The following is a 22,887-nucleotide window of genomic DNA, read 5'->3' on the forward strand; positions in this document are numbered from 1 at the left end:
TTGTCCCGGCTGATACTAATGCTGTTGTCACTGCTGACAGTACTAATGTTGTCGCTGCTGACACTACTAATTTTCTCACAGCTAATACTACGAGTATTTTTACTGCTAATGCTACCTCTGTTGTGTCTGCTGATACTACCACTGTTGATACTGTTGTTACTCTACTACTGTTGTCGATACTGTTACTACAAATGTTGTAGGTGCTGACACTACTACTGTTGTCACTTCTGATACTACTAACGTTGTCGCTGCTGATACTGCTCTGCTGCTCCTGTTGTTGCTGCTGCTTATGCTACTTCTGTTGTCACTGGCGATACTACTGCTGTTGTCGATGCCGATACTAGTACTGTTGTCACCGCTCATACTACTACTTTTTTCGATGCTGATACTGCTACTGTTGTCACTGCTGATACTACAACTGTTGTTATTGCTGATATTACGACCGTTGTCGTTGCTGATATTACTCCTGTTGTCGCTGATGATACGGCTCTGTTACTCCTTTCGTTCCTGCTGATTTACTAGTGTTGTCGCTGCTGATGCTGCTATTATTTTCGCTGTTTATGTTAGTACAGTTGTCGCTGATGATACTGCTACCGTTGTCGCTACTAATACTACTGCCTTTGCTGCTGCTTATAATGGTAATGTTTTTGCTGATGATCCTACTACTGTTATTGCTGCTGTTACTGCTGCTGTTTTGCTGCTGTTACTATTACTCTTGTCGATGGTGTTACAACAAATGTTGTCGCTGCTGATGCTACTACTGTTGTCACTTCTGATACTAGTATTATTGTCGCTGCTGATACTGCTCTGCTGCTCCTGTTGTTGCTTGCTCGGCTGTTACCGTTGTTGCTGCTGTACTACTGCCGTTGTGCTTCTGATACTACTACCATTGTTGCTTCTGATACTACTACCGTTGTGCTTCTGATACTACTACGCTGGGCTGCTGATACTCTATGCTGTGTCGACGTTATACTACAAATGTTGTTGTTACTGATATTACTACTACTGTCACTTCTAGTACTACTAATGTTGTTGCTGATGATACTGCTCTGCTGCTCATGTTGTTGCTGCTCATGTTACTAATGTTGTCGCTGTTATCCTGCTACTATGCCTCTGATACTACTATGTTGTTGCTCTTGATATTACTACTGTTGTCACTGCTGATCCTGCTACTGATGTCGCTACTGATACTACTATGTTGTTGCTCTTGATATTACTACTGTTGTCGCTACTGATACACTACTGTTGTCGCGCTGATATGCTACGGTTGTCGCCTGATGCTATACTGTTGTTGCTGCTGATGCTGCTGCTGTTGTTGCTGTGATACTGCTACTGTTTTGCTGATACTGCTACTGTTTCTGCTGCTGTTACTATCACTCTTGTCGATGGTGTTACAACAAATGTTGTCGCTGCTGTTGCTACTACTGTTGCATTTCTGATACTGTCGCTCCTGATACTGCTTTGCTGCAACTTCGCTGCTGATGCTAATACTGTTGTTGCTCTTGACACTACTACTGTCATCGATGCTTATACCACTACTGTTGTCACCGCTGATATTGCTCCTGTTTTCGCTGCTGATACTATTATTGTTGTTGCTGCTTATGTTATAATGTCGCTGCTGATACTACTACTGTTGTTGCTGTTGATACTACTCCTGTTGTCGCTGCTGATACTACTACTGCTGTTGCTGTTGATACAATTGTTAATGTCGTTGGTGACACAACTATTGTTGTCGATGCTGTTACCAAAAATGTTGACGTTGCTGATGCTACTGTTGTTGTCACTACTGATGCTACCACTGTTATTGCTACTGATACTACTACAGTTGTTGCTTCTAATACTACTATCGTTGTCGCTGCTGATACTACTACTGTTGTTGCCGCTTACATTAATGCTGTTGTCGCTGCTGATACTAATGCTGTTGTTGTTGCTTACACTAATACTGTTTTCGCTGCTGATACTACTACTGTTGTCGCTGCTGATGCTACTACTGGTGTTGCTGTTGATACAACTACTATCGTAGCTACTGATACTACTACTGTTGTCGCTGCTGATACTACTACTGGTGTTTGCTGTTGCTAGTACTGTTGTTGCTATTGATACTACTACTGTTTTCGATGCTGATACTACTACTGTTGTCGCTGCTGATACTGCCTCTGTTGTCGCTGCTGATACTACTGCTCTTGTCACTGCTGATACTACTACTGTTATCGCTGCTGATGCACCCACTGTTGTTGCCGATGATACAACTTATGTTGTCGCTGATGATGCTACTATCTTTGTTCGTAGCTGACACTACTACTTTTCTCACTGCTCATACTATTACTATTTTCGCTGCTGATGCTAGTACTGTTGTTGCTATTGATACTACTACTGTTTTCGATGCTGATACTACTACTGTTGTCGCTGCTGATACTGCCACTGTTGTCGCTGCTGATGATCTTTTGTCGCTGCTGATACTACTACTGTTGTTTCTGTTGATACTACTCCTGTTGTCATTGCCGACACTATTACTCTTATTGCTGCTTATGTAACTATTGTTGTCGCTGCTGATACTACCACTGATGTAGCTGCTGATACTGCCACTGATGTCGCTGCTGATACCGCTACTGTTGTCGCTGCTGATACTACTGCTGTTGTCACTACTTATGCTATTACTGTTGTCGCTGCTGAAACTACTATTTTTGTCGTAGCTGATAGTACTACTATTTTTCCTGCTTTTACTACAACTGTTGTTGCTCTTAAAACTACTAGTGTTGTCGATGCTTACACTACTACTGTTGCTGCTGCTGATACTATTACTGGTGCTGCTGCTTATATAATAATGATGTCGCTGCTGATACTACTACTGTTGTTGCTATTGATACAAATATGGTTGTCTTTGATGATACTACTACTTTTGTCGAAACTATTACTACAAATGCTTTCGCTGCTGATACTACTATTGTTGTCAGTACTGATGTTATTACTGTTGTTGCTGCTGATACTATTACTTTTGTCGCTCCTAGTAACACTATTGCTGTTACAGCTGATACTACTACTGTTGTCACGGTTGATACTTATACTGTTGTTGCTGTCGATACTACAACTGTTGGTGCTGCTGATACTACTACTGTTATCGCTGCTGATACTACTACTGTTGTCGATATTACTACAAATGTTGTCGCTGTAGATGCTTCCACTATTGTCACTTCTAATACTACTAATGTTGTCGTTGCTGATACTCCTCTGCTGCTCCTGTTGTTGCTTCTGGTGTTATTAATGTTGTCGCTGCTGATACTGCTACTGTTGTCGCTATTGATACTACAACAAATGTCGGTGATAACACTGCTATTGTTGTCGCTATTGATACTGCTACTGTTGTCACTGCTGATACTGCTACTGTTTTTGCTGCTGGTTCTGTTACTCTTGTCGATGGTGTTGCAACAAATGTTGTCGCTGCTGATGCTACTGCTCTAGTCACTTCTGATACTAGTATCATTTTCGCTGCAAAGCCTGCTCTGCTGCTCCTGTTGTTGCTGCTCTTGCTACTACTGTTGTCACTGGCGATACTACTACTGTTATCGGTGCTGATACTGCTACTTTTGTCATTGCTGATACTAATAATGTTTTCGCTGCTGATAGTACTAATGTCTCTGCTGACACTACTAATCTCACTAGTGATACTACTAGTATTTTCGCTGCTGATACTACCTCTTTTGTGTCTGCAGATCCTACTACTGTTGTCACTGGTGATACTATTACTGTTGTCGATGCTGATACTACTACTACTGTTGTCACAGCTTATACTTCTACTGTTTTCGCTACTGATACTGCTACTGTTGACACTGCTGATACTACTACTCATGTCGCTGCTGATACTAATACTCTTACCGCTGCTGATACAACTACTGTTGTTGCTGCTAAAATTTTATCGTTGTCAATGCTGGTACTACCACTGCTGTCGCTGCTGATACCACTACTGTTATCACTACTGATGCTACCACTGTTGTCTCTGCTGATATTACTACTGGGTTTGCTTTTGATACTACTACTGTTGTCGATGCTGATAATACTACTGTTGCCGCTGCTGATATTGCTACTGTTGTCGCTGCTGAAACTACTACTGTTGGTGCTGCTAATACTACTACTGTTGTTGCTGCTTGTATTATTACTGTTGTCGCTGCTGATACTACTACTGTTGTTGCAATTAATCTTGCTACTCCTGTTGTCGCTGCTGATACTACTACTGTTGTTGCAATTAATCCTGCTACTCCTGTTGTCGCTGCTGATACTACTACTGACGTTGCTCCTGACACAGTCACTAATGTCGCTGCTGATACCACCACTGATGTCGTTGCTGATACTTCTACTGTTGTCACTACTGATGCTACTACTGTTGTCGCTCCTGATACTACTATAGTTGCTGCTTCTGATACTACTACTGTTTTCGCTGTTGATACTACTACTGTTGTTGCTACTGATACTACAACTGTTGGTGCTGCTGATACTCTACTACTGTTGTCGATGCTGACACTACAACTGTGTTCGCTGTCGATACTACAACTATTGTCACTTCTGATACTACTATTGTTATCCTTGCTGATACAACTACTGTTGTATCAGCTCATACAACTACTGTCGTCGCTGCTGATAAAAGTATTGTTGTCGTTGCTGATACTTCTCCTGTTGTCACTTGGTGCTACTACTGTTTTCTTTGCTGATACTACTACTGTTGCTGCTGTTGATATTACTACTGTTGTCGATGCTGATATTACTACTGCTGTCGCTGCTGATACTACTTCTGTTGTCACTTGGTGCTACTACTGTTTTCTTTGCTGATACTACTACTGTTGCTGCTGTTGATACTACTACTGTTGTCGATGCTGATATTGCTACTGTTGTCGGTGCTGATACTACTACTGTTGTCGCCGCTGACACTACTACTGTTGGCGCTGCTGTTACTACTACTGTTGTCGCTGCTGATACTAGTACTGTTGGCGCTGCTGTTACTACTCCTGTTGTTGCTGCTTATATCACTACTGTTGTCTCTGCTGATACGACTTCTGTTGTTGCTGTTGATACTACTCCTGTTGTCGCTGCTGATACTACTACTGTTGTTGCTGCTTATACAACTACTGTTGTTGCTTCTGATACTATCGCTTATGTCGCTGCTGATACTACTACTGTTGTCGCTGCTGATACTGCTACTGTTGTCGCTGTTGATACTACTACTGTTGGCACTACTGATAGTACAACTGTTCATGGTGCTGACATTGCTACTGTTGTCGCTGCTTATACTACTACTGTTGGTGCTGCTGATACTACTACTGTTGTTGCTGTTGGTAATACTACTAATGTTGTCGCTGCTGATACTGTTACTGTTGTTGCTGTTGATACTACTAGTGTTGTCACTACTGATACAACTAGCGTCGCTGTAGATGCTAGTAATGTTGATGCTGCTGATACTACTACTACTGATATTGCTACTGATACTATTACTATTTTACTACTGATGCTAATAATGTTGTCGATACTGATGCTGCTCTGCTGCCATTGTTGTTGCTGCTGAAGCTACTACTGTAGTGAATGGTGATATAAAAACTGTTGTCGATGCTGATACAACTAGTGTTGTCACTTCTGATACTACTACTGTTGTTGCTGCTGATACTACTACTGTTGTTGCTGCTGATTCTATTACTGCTGTTGCTGCTGATTCTACAACCGTTGTTGCTGCTGATTCTACAACCGGAGTTGCTTCTGACACTACTGCTGTTAACGCTGCTGTTACTACTACTGTTGTTGGGGCTTATACTACTACCGTTGTTGCTTCTGATACCACTACCGTTGTTGCTGCTGATACTACTACCGTTGTTGCTTCTGATACTACTACCATTGTTGCTTCTGATACTACTACCGTTGTTGCTTCTGATACTACTACCGCTGGGCTGCTGATACTCTACTGCTGATGTCGACGTTATTACTACAAATGTTGTTGTTACTGATATTACTACTACTGTCACTTCTAGTACTACTAATGTTGTTGCTGATGATACTGCTCTGCTGCTCATGTTGTTGCTGCTCATGTTACTAATGTTGTCGCTGTTGATCCTGCTACTGATGTCGCTACTGATACTACTACTGTTGTTGCTCTTGATATTACTACTGTTGTCACTGCTGATCCTGCTACTGATGTCGCTACTGATACTACTACTGTTGTTGCTCTTGATATTACTACTGTTGTCGCTACTGATACACTACTGTTGTCGCTGCTGATACTGCTACGGTTGTCGCCACTGATACTACTACTGTTGTTGCTGCTGATGCTGCTGCTGTTGTTGCTGCTGATACTGCTACTGTTTTTGCTGACGATACTGCTACTGTTTTGCTGCTGTTACTGTTACTCTTGTCAATGGTGTGACAACAAATGTTGTCGCTGCTGATGCTATTACTGTTGTCACTTCTAGTGCTACTACTATTGTCGCTGCTCATACTGCTATTTTTGTCGTAGCTGACACTACTACTTTTCTCACTGCTACTATTTTTGCTGCTGATACTAATACTATTGTTGCTGTTGATACTGCTACTGTTGTCGATGCTGATACTACTACTGTTGACGCTGTTGATATTGCTACTGTTGCCGCTGCTGATAATACTGCTGTTTTGACTGCTGATACTGCTACTGTTTTGGTGCTTATATTATTACTACGGTCTCTGCTGACTTTTGTTGCTGTTGATAGTACTCCTGTTGTTGCTGCTGACATTTCTGCTGTCATTGCTGCTGATACAGCTATTGTTGCCGCTGCTGATACTGCTACTGATGTTGCTGCTGATAATAACTACTACTGTTGCTACTACTGTTGTCAATGCTGATACTACTACAGTTGTTACTTCTGATACTACTACTGTTGTGGCTACTGATGCTAATACTGTTGTGGCTGCTGATGCTACTACTGTTGTTGTTGCTCTTGATACTACTACTGTTTTTGCTGTTGATACTACTTCTGTTGTCGCTGCTGATACTACTACTGTTGTCGCTGTTGATACTACTACTGTTGTTCACTACTGATGGTACTGCTGTTGTCGCTGCTGATACTTTTGCTGTTGTTGCTGCTGATACAGTTATTATTGTCGCTGTTGATACTGCCACTGGTGCTGCTGATACTACTACAGTTGTTGCTTCTGATACTACTATTGTTGTCGCCTCTGATACTACTAGTGTTATTGCTTTTGATACCTCTGCTGTTGTCGATGATGATACTACTACTGTTGCTGCTGCTGATACAACTACTGTTTTCGCTGCTGATACTACTACTGTTGTTGCTGCTGATGCTGCTACTGTTGTCGCTGCTGATACTACTACTGTTGTTGCTGCTGATGCTGCTACTGTTGTTGCTGCTGATACTGCTACTGTTGTCGCTGCTGATACTACTACTGTTGTTGCTACTGATGCTGCTACTGTTGTCGCTGCCGATACTAGTACAGTTGTTGCTGGTGATACTACAATTGTTATCACTGCTGATACTATTACTGTTGTTGCTTATGATACTACAACTGTTATCACTGCTGATACTATTACTGTTGTTGCTGCTGTTAATAATACTATTGTCGCTGCAGATACTACTGCTGTTGTCGCTGCTGATACTGTTTCTGTTGTCGGTGCTGCTGCTACTATTCTTATTGCTGTTGATACTACTACTGTTGTTGCTGCTGATACAACTACTGTTGTTACTGCTGATTCTTTACTGTTGTCGTAGCTGTTATTGCTGCTAATACTACTAATGTTGTCGTTTCTGATACTCTGTCGTCACTGTTGATTCTACTACTGTTGTCGCTTTTGATACTAATAGATTTGTCGCTGGTAACAATACTAATATTCTCACTACTGATATTACCACTATTTTCGCTGCTGCTGCTGCTGCTACTACTACTAGTGTTGTCGTTGCTGATACTGCTACTGATGTCGTTGTTGATACTACTACCGTTGTTGATGATGATACTACTACTGTTTTGCTGCTGAGAGTAGTACTGCTGTCGCTGGTGATCGTACTGCTGTTGTTGCTGTTGATATTTCTGCTGTTGTCGCAGCTGAATATACTACTGTTGTCGATGTGATACTACGATTGCTGTTGCTGCTGATACTAATATCGTTGTCGCTGCTGATAGTGTTTCTGTTGTCGGTACTGATGTTACTATTCTCATCGCTGTTGCTACTACTACTGTTGTCGCTGTTCATACTGCTATTGCTGTCGCTACTGATGCTATTACTTTTGTCGCTGTTGATACTGACAAAGCTATTGCTGCTGATACAACTACTGTTGCCGCAGCTGATTATACTGCTGTTGTCACTGCTGATAATACTACTGTTGTCGCTGCTGATACTACGACTGTTGTCGCTGTTGACACTACCACTGTTGTCGCTGCTGATACTAGTACTGTTCTCGTTGCTGATACTAATACTATTTTGCTGATGATAGTAGTACTTTTGTCGCTGATGCAGGTACTACTGTTGTTGCTATTGATACTTCAACTGCTGTTGCTGATGATACTTCCATTCTTGTCACTGCTGATACCATTACTGTTGTCGATGTTGATACTACGAGTGTTTTCTTTGTTGATAGTACTACTGTTGTCGCTGGTGATACGGCTCTGCTGCTCCTGTTGTTGCTGCTGATGCTACCAGTGTTCTCGCTGCTGATACTATTATCATTGTCGCTGCTGATACTGCTGCTGTTGTCGATAATGACACTACTACTGTTGTTGCCGCCGATGTTACTAATGTTGTCACTGCTCTTACCACTACTGTTGTCGCTGCTGATATTACTACTATTGTCGCTCTAGGTACTACTACTGTTGACGCTGCTGATACTACTACTATTGTCACTGCTTATTCTTCTACTGTTGTCGCTGCTGATACTGCTATTGTTGTCGTTGTTGATACTACTACTTTTGTCGCTGGTTACTACCAAAGTTGTTGCAGCTGATACTACTACTGTTGTCACTGCTGACAGTACGAATGATGTTGCTGTAGACACTAGTAATTTTCTCACCTCTAATACTATTACAATTTTTGTTGCTGATTCTACTACTGTTGTTGTTGCTGCTAGTACTTCTGTTTTCGCTGTTGATACTGATACTGTTCTCTCTGCTGATACTGTTTTCCTGCTGATAATAGTACTGTTGTCGCTGATGATAGTACTACTGTTGTTGCTGTTGATGCTTCTACTGTTGTTGTTGCTGATACTACTACTGTTGTCGATATTGATACTACAACTGTTGTTGATAGTACCACTGTTGTCGCTGATGATACTACTATGTTGTCGCTGTTGATACTGCTGTTGTTGGCGATGCTGATACTATTACTGTTTTCGCTGTTGATACTGCTAGTGTTGATGCTGCTGATATTACTGCTGTTGTTGCTGCTGATAATACCATCATTGTCGCTGCAGATGCTACTACTGTTGTCGCTGATGATACTGCTACTGTTGTCGCTGCTGATAGCACTACACTTGACGCTGCTGATACTAATGCTGTTGTTGCTGCTGATACAACTACTGTTGTCGCTGCTGATACTACTGCTGTTGTCGCTGCTGATACTACTACTGTTATCACTGCTACTACTACTGATGTCGCTGCTGATACTAATACTGTTGTCTCTGCTGACAGTACTACTGTTGTTACTACTGTTATTGCTGGTGATACGGCTCTACTGCTCCTGTTGTTGCTGCTGATGCTACTAGTGTTCTCGCTGCTGATTCTAATACTGTTTTGCTAATAGTACTTCTGTCCCTGATGATAGCAATGTTGTTGATGTTGATATTTCTGTTGTTTCTGCTGATACTATTACCGCTGTCACTGCTGATACTACGACTGTTGTTGGTGTTGATAGTACTACTGTTGTCGATGATGATACTCCTGCCGTTGTCGATACTGATACTACTACTGTTACCGCAGTTGATGCAACTTACGTTTTCACTGCTGAAACTACTACTGTTGTCGCTGCTGATACTACTATTGTTTTTGCTGCTTAAATGACTTTTGTTGTCGCTGCTGATACTGCTACTGTTGTCGTTGTTGATACTACTATTGTTGTCACTACTGATACTACTACTGTTCTGGCTTCAGATACTACTACTTTGTTGTCGCTGCTGACAGTACTACTGTTGTCACTACGGATGCTACCACTGTTATCGCTGCCGATACTTTATTGTTATCGAAGCTGACATTGTTACTTTTCACATTGCTGATACTACTACTGTTTTCGCTGCTGATACTACTTCTGTTGTTGCCGTTCATACTGCTCCTGTTGTTGCTTCTGATACTATTCCAGTTTTCACTGCTGATACTACAACTTTTGTCGTTGCTGATGCTACTACTGTTATCAATTTTGATGCTACTACTGTTGTCACTACTGATACTACTATTATTGTCACTGCATATAGTACTAATGTTGTCACTGCAGACACTACTAATTATCTCACTGCTGATACTACTACTATTTTCGCTGCTGACACTATCACGTTTGTTACTAATGATAATGCTATTGTTGTCGCAGCTGATACTACTGATGCTGTTGCAGCTGATACTGCTACTGTTGTAACTGCTATTACTACTGCTGTTGTCACTGTTGATACTGTCACTGTTGTCGCTGTTGATACTACTACTTTTGTCACCGCTGATACTACTACTGTTCTCGCTGCTGATATTACTACTATTGTCACTTTTGATACTAATACTGTTGCTGCTGCTGATACTACTACTGTTGTTGATGTTGATACTACTCCTGTTGTCGCTGCAGATACTACTACTGTTGTCGCTGCTGATACTAATACTGTTATCTCTGCTGATACTGCTAATGTTGTCCCTGATGGTACTAGTACTGTTATAGCTGCTGGTACTACTACTGTTGTCGTAAGTGATACCACTGCTATCGTCGCTGATGATACTAGTAATGCTGTCGCTGTTGATAGTATATTTGTTATCGGTGCTGACTTTGCTACTTTTCTCACTGCTGATATTGCTACTGTTGTTACTGCTAGTACTACTGCTGTTGTTGCTGCTGATACTACGACTGTTGTCGATGGTGATGTTTTTTCTGTTGTCGCTACTGATACTATTGCTGTTGTTGCTCTTCATACTATTCCGGTTGTTGCTGCTGATACTACCACTGTTGTTTTTGCTGACACTACAATTGCTGTTGTTGCTAATGGTACAACTGTTTTCGCTGCTGACACATCTACTTTTGTCACTGCTGATACTACTATTGTTGTCAATACTGATACTACTATTGTTGTCTCCGGTGATACTACTGCTTTTATTGATGTTGATATAACTAATGCTGTCACTACTGATGCTACCACTGTTATCATTGCTGATACTCCTATTGTTATCGAAGCTGACACTTCTACTTTTCTCAGTGTTGATACTGATACTGTTTTCGTTGCTTATACTACCACCGTTGATGCTGCTGATACCACTACTTTTGTCTGCTGACACTACTATTGTTGTCACTGCTGATACTACTACTGTTGTTTCTGTTGATATACTAATGTTTTCGCTGCTGATGCTACTAATGTTGTCACTGCTGATGCTGCTACTGTTGTCACTACTGATACTGCTGTTATTGTCACTGCAGACACTAGTAATTATCTCACAGCTGATACTACTACTATTTTCGCTGCTGACAGTATTTCTTTTGTTATTTATTATTTTTTTATTATACTTTGTCGCTGTCTCCCGCGTTTGCGAGGTAGCGCAAGGAAACAGACGAAAGAAATGGCCCAACCCCCCCCATACACATGTATATACATACGTCCACACACGCAAATATACATACCTACACAGCTTTCCATGGTTTACCCCAGTCGCTTCACATGCCTTGATTCAATCCACTGACAGCACGTCAACCCCGGTATACCACATCGCTCCAATTCACTCTATTCCTTGCCCTCCTTTCACCCTCCTGCATCTTCAGGCCCCGATCACACAAAATCTTTTTCACTCCATCTTTCCACCTCCAATTTGGTCTCCCTCTTCTCCTCGTTCCCTCCACCTCCGACACATATATCCTCTTGGTCAATCTTTTCTCACTCATTCTCTCCATGTGCCCAAACCACTTCAAAACACCCTCTTCTGCTCTCTCAACCACGCTCTTTTTATTTCCACACATCTCTCTTACCCTTACGTTACTCACTCGATCAAATTACCTCACACCACACATTGTCCTCAAACATCTCATTTCCAGCACATCCATCCTCCTGCGCACAACTCTATCCATAGCCCACGCCTCGCAACCATACAACATTGTTGGAACCATTATTCCTTCAAACATACCCATTTTTGCTTTCCGAGATAATGTTCTCGACTTCCACACATTCTTCAAGGCCCCCAGAATTTCCGCCCCCTACCCCACCCTATGATCCACTTCCGCTTCCATGGTTCCATCCGCTGCCAGATCCACTCCCAGATATCTAAAACACTTCACTTCCTCCAGTTTTTCTCCATTCAAACTCACCTCCCAATTGACTTGACCCTCAACCCTACTGTACCTAATAACCTTGCTCTTATTCACATTTACTCTTAACTTTCTTCTTCCACACACTTTACCAAACTCAGTCACCAGCTTCTGCAGTTTCTCACATGAATCAGCCACCAGCGCTGTATCATCAGCGAACAACAACTGACTCACTTCCCAAGCTCTCTCATCCCCAACAGACTTCATACTTGCCCCTCTTTCCAAAACTCTTGCATTTACCTCCCTAACAACCCCATCCATAAACAAATTAAACAACCATGGAGACATCACACACCCCTGCCGCAAACCTACATTCACTGAGAACCAATCACTTTCCTCTTTTCCTACACTTACACATGCCTTACATCCTCGATAAAAACTTTTCACTGCTTCTAACAACTTTCCTCCCACACCATATATTCTTAACACCTTCCACAGAGCATCTCTATCAACTCTATCATATGCCTTCTCCAGATCCATAAATGCTACATACAAATCCATTTGCTTTTCTAAGTATTTCTCACATACATTCTTCAAAGCAAACACCTGATCCACACATCCTCTACCACTTCTGAAACCACACTGCTCTTCCCCAATCTGATGCTCTGTACATGCCTTCACCCTCTCAATCAATACCCTCCCATATGATTTACCAGGAATACTCAACAAACTTATACCTCTGTAATTTGAGCACTCACTCTTATCCCCTTTGCCTTTGTACAATGGCACTATGCACGCATTCCGCCAATCCTCAGGCACCTCACCATGAGTCATACATACATTAAATAACCTTACCAACCAGTCAACAATACAGTCACCCCCTTTTTTAATAAATTCCACTGCAATACCATCCAAACCTGCTGCCTTGCCGGCTTTCATCTTCCGCAAAGCTTTCACTACCTCTTCTCTGTTTACCAAATGATTTTCCCTAACCCTCTCACTTTGCACACCACCTCGACCAAAACACCCTATATCTGCCACTCTATCATCAAACACATTCAACAAACCTTCAAAATACTCACTCCATCTCCTTCTCACATCACCACTACTTGTTATCACCTCCCCATTTGCGCCCTTCACTGAAGTTCCCATTTGCTCCCTTGTCTTACGCACTTTATTTACCTCCTTCCAGAACATCTTTTTATTCTCCCTAAAATTTAATGATACTCTCTCACCCCAACTCTCATTTGCCCTTTTTTTCACCTCTTGCACCTTTCTCTTGACCTCCTGTCTCTTTCTTTTATACATCTCCCACTCAATTGCATTTTTTTCCTGCAAAAATCGTCCAAATGCCTCTCTCTTCTCTTTCACTAATACTCTTACTTCTTCATCCCACCACTCACTACCCTTTCTAATCAACCCACCTCCCACTCTTCTCATGCCACAAGCATCTTTTGCGCAATCCATCACTGATTCCCTAAATACATCCCATTCCTCCCCCACTCCCCTTACTTCCATTGTTCTCACCTTTTTCCATTCTGTACTCAGTCTCTCCTGGTACTTCCTCACACAGGTCTCCTTCCCAAGCTCACTTACTCTCACCACCCTCTTCACCCCAACATTCACTCTTCTTTTCTGAAAACCCATACAAATCTTCACCTTAGCCTCCACAAGATAATGATCAGACATCCCTCCAGTTGCACCTCTCAGCACATTAACATCCAAAAGTCTCTCTTTCGCACGCCTGTCAATTAACACGTAATCCAATAACGCTCTCTGGCCATCTCTCCTACTTACATAAGTATACTTATGTATATCTCGCTTTTTAAACCAGGTATTCCCAATCATCAGTCCTTTTTCAGCACATAAATCTACAAGCTCTTCACCATTTCCATTTACAACACTGAACACCCCATGTATACCAATTATTCCCTCAACTGCCACATTACTCACCTTTGCATTCAAATCACCCATCACTATAACCCGGTCTCGTGCATCAAAACCACCAACACACTCATTCAGCTGCTCCCAAAACACTTGCCTCTCATGATCTTTCTTCTCATGCCCAGACGCATATGCACCAATAATCACCCACCTCTCTCCATCAACTATCAGTTTTACCCATATTAATCGAGAATTTACTTTCTTACACTCTATCACATACTCCCACAACTCCTGTTTCAGGAGTATTGCTACTCCTTCCCTTGCTCTTGTCCTCTCACTAACCCCTGACTTTACTCCCCAGACATTCCCAAACCACTCTTCCCCTTTACCCTTGAGCTTCGTTTCACTCAGAGCCAAAACATCCAGGTTCCTTTCCTCAAACATACTACCTATCTCTCCTTTTTTCACATCTTGGTTACATCCACACACATTTAGGCACCCCACTCTGAGCCTTCGAGGAGGATGAGCACTCCCCGCGTGACTCCTTCTTCTGTTTCCCATTTTAGAAAGTTAATACAAGGAGGGGAGGATTTCTGGCCCCCCGCTCCCGTCCCCTCTAGTCGCTTTCTACGACACGCGAGGAATACGTGGGAAGTATTCTTTCACCCCTATCCCCAGGGATAATATACATATATATATACATATACACATACACACACATACACATACATACGCACATATACACACACACACACATACATATATATACATATGAAAAAATGTAAGAAACAATTTAGAAAACTGAAACTTCTAGCTTGAAATGAATGAAAAAAAATGAATGTCACATAATGGTTCAACCTCTGGCTATGGAAAAAGGAAATGTATAATTTATTTACACAAACGTCAATAGCAGTTCTCATCAATTTAACCACTGTATCAATAAGCTTCAATGTCTAAGCTACATTTTTCTCCAATTTCACTATTTTCTTGTCAAAACACCATGTATGAAAACTCTCACTCCAGTAACACAACTATAAACATTTACTTCCCCTTTAAAAAGAAGTTCTGGGGATGTCTGTCTCGATACACTGCGGGAAACTCTACCACCTGGCGGGGTTTGTGTTGCAATGGTTCCCGATTTACAAACGTAGTTGCATCACTGGTGGGCCAAGGTAGTTCCGTTTGCGAAGAGGCGCTGACGACGTAGTTGAGGCAGACGATGTATTGTGGCTTGTGATCCTTAGTCTTAGTCCCTGCATAACCAAGATGGATTGTAAACTTATTGGTGGAAATTATGAAATGTTCTCGTGCAGGACCTGGAGCAATCAAGCCACAGTGGAGGAGGAGCAGCTCTGCTGTTGACGACTGTAGCACCGTTTCCTCCAGTCCTGTGGGTTCACAGCTGCGTTGATTGCGATTCACAGCTGCCACGAGTGGATTCGGTGCTACCACGAGAAAACTCACTGCTGTGGACGGCCACGAGTGGATTCGGCGCTACCACGAGTAAGCCGCTGCTGACACGAGCGGGTTCACTGCAACTACCTACGAGTGACCACATTTCCGCCACGAGTGGGTTCGCTGCTGACACTAGTGGTTTCTTTTGTTACTAATGATAATACTACTTTTGTCGCAGCTGATACTACTAATGCTGCTGCAGCTGATGCTACTACTGTTGTAACTGCTGGTGCTACTGCTGATGTCGCTGTTGATACTGCTACTGTTGTCGCTGTTGATACTTCTACTTTGGCACTGCTGATACTACTACTATTCTCGCTGCAGATACAACTACTGTTCTCGCTGCCGATATCACTACTGTTGTCACTGTTGGTATTAATACTGTTGTCGCTGCTGATACTACTACTGTTGTTGATGTTGATGCTACACCTGTTGTCGCTACTATTGTCTTCCCTGATCCTATTAATGTTGTCGCTGCTGATACTGCTCTACTGCTCCTAGTGTTCCTGCTGATGCTGCTACTGTTGTCAATGGCGATACTGCAACTGTTTTCCATGCTGATACAACTAGTGTTGTCACTGCTAATGCTACGACTGTTGTCGCTGCTGATACTCCTACATTTGTTGCTGCTGATACTACTATTGTTGTCGATGCTGATACAGCTACTGTTGTCGTTCCTGATACTACTACTGTTGTAGCTGCTGATACTGCTACTGCTGTCGCTCCTGAAACTACTACTGTTGTTGCTGCTGATGCTTTCATTGTTTTTGTTGCTGATACTATCATTTTTGTCGATGCAGTTATAAACAAATGTCGCTGCTGATACTACTACTGTTATCGCTACTGATGCTACTACTTTTTTCACTGCTGATACTACCACTATTTTCGCTGCTGATACTGCTACTGTTGTTGCTGCTTATAGCACTACAGTTGTCGCTACTGATACTGCTACTGTTGTCGCTGATGATACTGCTAGTGTTGTCGCTACTGATACTAATACTTTTCTCGCTATTGATACTAATACTCTTTTGCTACTGATAATAGCACTGTTGTCGCTGATCATAGTACTACTGTTGTTGCTGCTGAAACTTCTGCTGTTGTTTCTGCTAATACTGTTATTACTGTTGTCACTGCTGATATTATTACTCTTGTCGTTGTTGATAGTACTAGTGTACCGTGGTACCCAAGACTCGTACCGTGTATCAAAGGCTCTCATAGTGGAACTCAAAGGTCGTACCGTGGTACCCAAAGGTCGTTCTGTGGTGAGTTAAGGTCGCAACGTGATACCCAAGGCTCGTACCAAGGCTCGTACTCAAGGGATCGTACCGTGGTACGTAAGGGTCGTATCGTGGTACCCAGGGGCTGTGTCGTGGTATCTAAGGCTCGTGACGTCGTGCCCAAGGGTCGTGCTATGGTACCCAAGAGTTGTACCGTGGTACCAAAGGGTCTTACCGTGGTACCCGTGGCTCATGTCGTCGTACCCAAGGGTAGTACCATAGTACCCAATGGTCTTACAGTGGTATCCGAGGCTCGCACCGTGGGAAAGAATGGTTCTACTGTGGCACTCAAGGGTCGTACCGTGGTATACAAGGCTCGTAACGTGGTACCCAAGGGTCTTACCGTGGTACCACCGGGTTGTATCGTGGTACCCAAAGGTTGCACCTTGGTATCCCAGGGTCGTACTGGCATACCCAAGGCTCGTACCGTGGTACCCAAATGCAGTACTTGTGTACCCAAGGCTCGTACCGTGGTACCCAATTTTTGCACCGTGGTACCCAAGGGATGTACCATGGTGCTAAAGGGTTGTATTACAGTGACCAAGGGCCTTGACGTGGTAGTTACTGCCTGTTCCGTGGTACCCAAGGGCAGTACCAAGGATCGTACTGTGGCATCCAAGGCTATCACCGTGGTACCCAAGGGTTGTACCATACTACCGAGGATTCTTACCGTGGTACCGAAGGGTCGTACCGTGGTATCCAAGGCTTATACCGTGGTACCCAAGGGTCGTACAGTGGTACGCAAGGGTCGTAACTTGTTATCCAAGGATATTACCCTGGTGCTCAAGGATCGCACCGTGATACCAAGTGTCTTACCGTGGTATCTGAGTCTCGTATCGTGATACCCAAGGGTCGTACCGTAGTACCCATGGGTTGTACCGTGTTATCCAAGGCTCGAACCGTGGTACCCAAGAGTCCCACCGTGCTACCCGAGTCGTGCCGTGCTTCCCAAGGGTCGTACTGTGGAATCCAAGGCTAGCACCGTTGTTCCCAAGGGTAGTCCCATGGTACCCAATGGCCGAATCGTGGTACCAAAGGGTCGTACCGAGATATCTAAGGCTTGCATTATGGCACTCAATGGTCGTAGCGTGGAACTCAAGGGTCGCACCGAGGTACTCAAAGGTCGGACTGTGGTACCCAAGTGTCGCACTATGTTACCCAAGTCTTACCGTGGTACTCAATAGTCGTAACTTGGTACCCAAGGCTCATACTGTGTACCCAAAGGTAATGACGTGGAATCCACGAGTCGTAACGTGGTACCCAAAAGTCCTACCGTGGTAACCAATGCTCGTTCCGTGATATCCAAGGGAAGTACCACGGTGCCAAAGGGTATTTCCGTAGTATCCAAGACTTGCATCGTGGTACTGAATGGTCGCACCGAGGCATTCAAGGGTCGTACCGTGGTACCCAAGGTTCATACCATGGAGCGCAAGGGTCGTACCGTATTATCCAAGGGTATTATAATGGTACTCAAGGGTCGAACCGTGATACCCAACGGTCATACCGAGGTATCCAAGTCTCGTATCGTGGTCCCCAAGGCTCGCACCGTGGTACCTTGAGCTCATACCGTGTTACCCAAGGCTCCTACCGTGGTACCCAAGGATCGTACCGCAGTATCCAAGGGTCGTACCGTGGTACCCAGGGATCGTACCGTGTTATTCAAGGGTCGCACCAGGGTATTCAAAGATCGTGCCGTGGTACCCAAGGGTCGTACTATGTTACCCAAGTCTTACCGTGGTACCCAATAGTTGTACCTTGGTACTCAAGGCTCATACCGTGTACCCAAGGGTAATAACGTGGAATCCACGAGTCGTACCGTGGTACCCAAGGGTCGTACAGTGGTACGCAAGGGTCGTACCGTGTTATCCAAGGGTATCACCCTGGTACTCAAGGGTCGTACCGTGATACCCAATGGAAGTATCGTGGTACCCAAGTCTCGTACCGTGGTACTCAAGAGTCGTACCGTGGTATATCCAAGAGTCGTATCATGCTCCCAAGGGTCGTACAGTTGTACTCAATGGTCACGTTGTATTCAAGGGTCGTACTGCGGTACGTAAGGGTCACACCGTTGTGCCCAAGGCTCACACCGTGGTACTCATGGCTCGTACCGTGGTACCTTAAGCTTGTACAGTATTACCTGAAGCTCGTACCGTGTTATCCAAGACTCCTACCAAAGTACCCGAGGGTCGCACCATGGTATCCAAGGATCGTACCGTGGTACCCAGGGATCTTACTGTGATATTCAAGGGTCGCACCGAGGCACTCAAAGGTCGTACTGTGATACCCAAGGGTCACATTATGTTACCCAAGCCTTACCGTGGTACCCAGTAGTCGTACCTTGGTTCCCAACGCTCATACCGTGTACCCAAGGGTAATTCCGTGGAATCCACGATTCGTACCGTGGTATCCAAAGTTCCTAACGTAGTAACCAATGCTCGTACCGTGATACCCAAGGGAAATACCATGGTACCCAAGGATCTTTCCTTGGTATCTAAGGCTCGCACCGTGGTACTGAATGGTCGTACCGTGGTATTCAAGGGTGGTACCGTGGTACCCAAAAGTTGTACTATGTTGCCGAAGGATCGTACTGTGGTATCCAAGGCTATTACCATGGTACCCAATGGCTGTACCATAGTACCCAAGGTTCTTACCGTGGTGCCAAGGGTCGTACCGTGGAATCCAAGGCTCGTGCCGTGGTACCCAAGGTTCATACCGTGGTACCCAAGGGTCGTGCAGTGGGACGCAAGGGACGTACCGTGGTACCCAAGGTTTATACCGTAGAACCCAAGGGTCGTACAGTGGTACGCAAGGTTCGCACAGTGTTATCCAAGGGTATTACCTTATTACCCAGGTGCTCAAGGGTCGCACCGTGATACCCAATGGTCATTCCGTAGTACCTAAGTCTTGCATCGTGGTACCCATGGGTTGTACCGTGGTACCCAAGAGTCGTATCATGCTACCCAAGGGTCGTACCTTGGTATCCAAGGCTCGTACGCAATGGTCATACCGTGGAACTCAATTGTCACACCGTGGTATCCAAGGCTCGTACGTGGTATTCAAGGTTCGTACCGTAGTACCTAAGGGTCACACCGTTGTCCCCAAGGCTTGCATCGTGGTACCCAAGGGTCGTACCGTGGTACTTTAAGTTCGTATCATATTACCCAAGGCTCGTACCATGGTACCCAAGGGTCGTGCTGTGGTATACGAGGGTCGTACCGTGGTACCCAGGGATCGTAACGTGGTATCCAAGGCTCGTACCGTGGTACCCTAGGCTCATACCGTGGTACTCAAGGAACGTAGTACGCAAGGGTCGCACCGTGTTATCCGAGGGTATTACCCTGGTGCTCAAGGGTCGTACCATGATACTCAATGGTCATACCGTGTTACTCAAGGATCGTATCGTGGTACTCAAGGGTCTTACCTTAGTACCCAGTATTCGTACCGTGGTACCGGAAGATCGTACCGTGGTACCCATGGCACGTTCCGGGTACTCAAAGGTCATACCATAGTACCCAAGTGTCGTACAGTGGTACCTAAGGTTTGTACCGTGGTATCCAAGACACTTACCATGGTACTCAAGGGTCGTGCCATACCGTAGTACCCAAAAGTCCTACCTTGGTACTCAAGGATCATATCTAGTACCCAAGGGCCGTAAAGCTCGTACTGTGGTACCCAGTGTTCGTACCGTGGTACCCAAGGGTCGTTCCGTGGTATCCAAGGCTCTTACCGTGGTACTGAAGGGTCGCAACGTGGTACCCAAGGGTCGTACCGTGGTATCCAAGTTTCGTGCATGGTACTCAAAGGCCGTACCATAGTACCCAAAGGTCGCGCAGTGGTACCCAAGGCTCGAACAGTGGAGTCCAAGGCACTTTCCGTGGTACTCAAGGGTCGCACCACAGTACCCAAGGGTTATACAGTGTTACCTAAGGCCCGTAGTGTGATACCCAAGGTACTTACCGTGGTACTCAAGGGTCGTACCATAGTACCCATGGGTCGCACAGTGGTACCTGAGTCTCGATCGTGGTATCCAAGGCACTTACCTTGGTACTCAAGGGTCCTACCATAGTACCCATGAGTCCTACCGTGGCACTCAAGGGTTGCATCGTAGTACCCAAGGGCCGTACCGTGGTACCTAAAGCTCGTACCATGGTACCAAGGCTCGTACTGTGGTAATCAAGGGTCGAACCATGCTATGGTACCGAAGGGTCGTACCGTAGTACATGATATTAATAACGTGGTACCCAAGGGTCGTACCGTGGTAACTAAAGCTCGTACCGTGGTACCCTAGGCGCGTATTGTGGTATTCAGGGGTCGCACCGTGTTAATAAATGGTCGTGTTATGGTACCTAAGGGTCAAGCCGTGGCACACAATATTGGTAACGTGGTACCCAAGGGGCGCATTACGGGTCGTACCTAGGTAACAAGGCTCTTACCATGGTACTGAAGGATTGCACCGTAGTACCCAAGAGTCGTACCGTGATATCTGAGGCTCGAACTGTGGTACTCAAAGGTCTTACGTACCCAAGGGTCTCACTGTAGTATCCAAGGCTTTCACCATAGATATACAGTGGTCGTACAGTGGTACTCAGTGGTCGTCCTGTGGTTCCCAATGGTCGGATCGTGTCATCAGAGGCTCTCACCGTGGTACGCAGGGTCGCACCGTGGTATCCAAGGGTCGTACCGTGGCATCCAAGGCTCTTACCATGGTACCCAAAGGGTCGTACCGTGGTATCAAAAGGTCATACCGTGGTACTCAAGGGTCATATTGTGATACCCAAGGGTTCCGTCGTGGTACCCAAGGGTCGTATCGTTTTACCCAAGGCTCGTACCGTGGTACTCAAGGATCGTTTCGTGGTACCCAATGTTCGTACCGTAGTGTCTAAGGCTCGTACCGTGGTACACAAGGCTCGTACCGTGGTTACCAAGGGACGTATCGTGGCACTGAAGAGTCTTGCCTTGTTGCCCAAGAGTCGTAACATGGTATCCAAGGCTTTTGCCGTGGTACGCAAGGGTCTTACCATGGGTCACACTGTGGTATTCAAGGTTTGCACCGTAGTACTGAATACTCGTACCATGGTATTCAAGGGTGTTCCCGTGGTATGCGAGGATCGTCCCTTGGTGCCCAAGGGTCGTACCATGGTATCGAAGGGTCGTACTGTGGTACACAAGGGTCGTACAGTAGTACCTATGGGTCTTACCGTGGTACTCAAGGGTCGTACCGTGATGCCTAAGGCTCGTACCGTGGTTCTCTAGGATCGTACCGCAGTATCGAAGGGTCGTACTTTGGTACTAAAGGGTCATTCTGTGATACCCAAGGGTCGTACCATGGTATCCAAGGGTCGTACCGTGGCACTCACGGGTCGTACAGTAGTACCTATGGGTCTTACTGTGGTACTAAAGGGTCGTTCCGTGGTACCCAAGAGTCTTACTTTGGTACCCAATGTTTGTGCCGCGGTACCCAAGGGTCCTTCTGTGGTATCCAAGGCTCTTACCGTGGTACTCAAGCTCGCACCGTGGTACTGAATAGTTGTACCGTGGTACCCAAGGGTCCCGTGGTATCCAAGGGTCGTACCGTGGTAATCAAGGGTCATACCGTCATGCTTGTAGTTTAATACGTTTGAAACTTTTACATATTCTGTACAACTTACAATTTCTATGATGCAGTAAGTTGAGTGTCTTGTGAAAGATGAAGAATTGTATGTGACGTCCTGTGTAAGTAATGTATTCAGACACTTGAACTCTCCAGGTATTTCGACTATACTCATTTTTTCAAGTTTATTTACGAAGTTGGACTCCGGTCTCTACCGACTTGTGTCAAGAACCGTCATTTAGACCCAT

The 22,887-nt window shown here is 44.6% G+C and overlaps 1 protein-coding gene across 8 annotated transcripts in view; it reads left to right on the plus strand.

Moving 5' to 3' along the window:
- LOC139748739 (ERI1 exoribonuclease 2-like) overlaps positions 1 to 22,887 on the plus strand; it is a 362,528-nt gene that overhangs the window by 115,464 nt on the left and 224,177 nt on the right. The gene's annotated exons all lie outside the window — the stretch shown is intronic.

This window comes from Panulirus ornatus, chromosome 1 (genome assembly GCF_036320965.1).
Source record: "Panulirus ornatus isolate Po-2019 chromosome 1, ASM3632096v1, whole genome shotgun sequence".
In the NCBI taxonomy this organism is placed as follows: Eukaryota; Metazoa; Arthropoda; class Malacostraca; order Decapoda; family Palinuridae; genus Panulirus; species Panulirus ornatus.